Genomic DNA, 3,102 nt, shown 5'->3' on the forward strand with positions numbered 1-3,102 from the left:
TTCAGGTCTTTCAAGAATAATGTATTGCCATAATTTATATATATATATATATATATATATATATATATATATATATATATATATATATATATATATATATATATAAATTTATATATATAAAAATTATATATATATATATAAATTAAAAAAAAAAACAAAAAAAAAAAATATATATATATATATATATATATATATATATATATATATATGTCGTACCTAGTAGCCAGAACGCACTTATCAGCCTACTATGCAAGGCCCGATTTGCCTAATAAGCCAAGTTTTCATGAATTAATGTTTTTTCGACAACCTAACCTACCTAACCTAACCTAACCTAATTTTTTCCGCTACCTAACCTAACCTAACCTATGAAGATAGGTTAGGTTAGGTTAGGTAGGGTTGGTTAGGTTCGATCATATATCTACGTTAATTTTAACTCCAATAAAAAAAATTTGACCTCATACATAATGAAATGGGTAGCTTTATCATTTCATAAGAAAAAAATTAGAGAAAATATATTTATTCAGGAAAACTTGGCTTATTAGGCAAATCGGGCCTTGCATAGTAGGCTGATAAGTGCGTTCTGGCTACTAGGTACGACATATATATATATATATATATATATATATATATATATATATATATATATATATATATATATATATATATATATATATATATATATATATATATATTAAATATGACCGAAAAAGTAAGATTAATTATTCTGACACGAACTTTCTCGATCTTTCTTATGTTCCTTTTCACTGTTGATGGTAATTGAAAAATCAACTCTCCAAAATTCATTTTTATTTCTAGTCTGACGCGACACTTGAGCGCGTTTCGTAAAACTTATTACATTTTCAAAGACTTTAGTTTACACACACACAACTGAACTATAACTGAATAGAGCTTAAACATCTTCGATTTTTTTTTTATACCTGCATTTGGGTGAGGTGATATGTTACAACAGTTTTGGATGAGATGAAAACAAACTTTCAACACAAGACAGAATACGAAATAATGGGTATTGAAGGTAAGAATGGAAGTAATTGCAGAGGGCCTATTGGCCCATATTTCTTGATGCTTCTATATTGGAGCGGAGTCTTGAAGTGGGTAGAATATAGCTGTGCATTAATTGGCTGTTGATTGCTGGTGTTGACTTCTCGATGTGTAGTGCCTCGCAGATGTCAAGCCGCCTGCTATCGCTGTATCTATCGATGATTTCTGTGTTGTTTGCTAAGATTTCTCTGGTGATGGTTTGGTTGTGGGAAGAGATTATATGTTCCTTAATGGAGCCCGATTGCTTATGCATCGTTAAACGCCTGGAAAGAGATGTTGTTGTCTTGCCTATATACTGGGTTTTTTAGGCTTACAGTCCCCAAGAGGGCATTTGAAGGCATAGACGACGTTGGTCCCTTTTAAAGCGTTCTGCTTTGTGTTTGGAGAGTTTCTCATGAGTAGGCTGGCCGTTTTTTTGGTTTTATAGTAAATTGTCAGTTGTATCCTCTGATTTTTGTCTGTAGGTAATTTTTATTCTAACACTTATTATTTTATTCTCTCTCTCTCTCTCTCTCTCTCTCTCTATATATATATATATATATATATATATATATATATATATATATATATATATATATATATATATATATATATATATATATATATATGTCGTACCTAGTAGCCAGAATGCACTTCTCAGCTTATTATGCAAGGCCCGATTTGCCTAATAAGCCAAGTTTTCATGAATTGTTTTTCGACTACCTAACCTACCTAACCTAACCTAACCTATCTTTTTCAGCTACCTAACCCAACCTTACCTATAAAGATTGGTTAGGTTAGGTTAGGTAGGGTTGGTTAGGTTCGGTCATATATCTACGTTAATTTTAACTCCAATAAAAAAATTGACCTCATACATAATGAAATGGGTAGCTCTATCATTTCATAAGAAAAAAATTAGAGAAAATATATTAATTCGTGAAAACTTGGCTTATTAGGCAAATTGGGCCTTGCATAGTAGGCTGAGAAGTGCGTTCTGGCTACTAGGTACGACATATATATATATATGTCGTACCTAGTAGCCAGAACGCACTTCTCAGCCTACTATGCAAGGCCCGATTTGCCTAATAAGCCAAGTTTTCCTAAATTTCAATATTTTTCTAATTTTTTTCTTATGAAGTGATAAAGCTATCCATTTCATTATGTATGACTTAATTTTTTAAAATTTGAGTTACAACTAACGGAGATATATGACCGAACCCAACCTACCCTAACCTAAACTAAGATAATTAAATCAATAATTTATGTTCTTAAGGGGGGTTATTAGATCCCAATTTGCCCCAAATATGCAATAAATGAAAACTCGTTCGATTTCAATCAAACTTTTTTGACAAGTTGTATTTAAAAAGGGTTTCATCTGGTCCAAGTCTCAGCATCGTAGCATAAATAGGAAGGGATAATAAAAATATGTGAAGTACCTTACCTTGAGGTTACCTTGAGGTGCTTCCGGGGCTTAGCGTCCCCGCGGCCCGGTCGTCGACCAGGCCTCCTCATATATATATATATATATATATATATATATATATATATATATATATATATATATATATATATATATATATATATATATATATATATATATATATATATATATATATATATATATATATATATATATATAAGTGTCAAAATTATTCCAAAATGGTCAAAAACGATTATCAAACACAAGTGTCAACTGAAATCATATCTATGACTCTTAGCTGTCACAATAGCATATATTAAAAATATATTATAATTAGTTTGATTAGAAAAAAAAATTAAGTTAAAAAAAATTAGTTTCTTTTTTTTCATTTTTTTTTTATCCAACGATTTGCATGAAACTTATACACCAGACTGCACATAAGCCTATCTGTAAGGGAGCCAATTTTGGAGAAAACTGGTTGATGTCAACCTCAGCTACAGATGGTAGCACTTTAAACTTTATTATTTTCTTATTTATTTTCAAGTAACATAAACGTTACCCTAACTTTTTCATTTTTTATTCAATTTACATGACACTTATATCGTATATGCAGAGTGCATGTCTCTAAAATTGGTAGTAATTTT

Source organism: Procambarus clarkii, chromosome 4 (genome assembly GCF_040958095.1).
Source record: "Procambarus clarkii isolate CNS0578487 chromosome 4, FALCON_Pclarkii_2.0, whole genome shotgun sequence".
In the NCBI taxonomy this organism is placed as follows: Eukaryota; Metazoa; Arthropoda; class Malacostraca; order Decapoda; family Cambaridae; genus Procambarus; species Procambarus clarkii.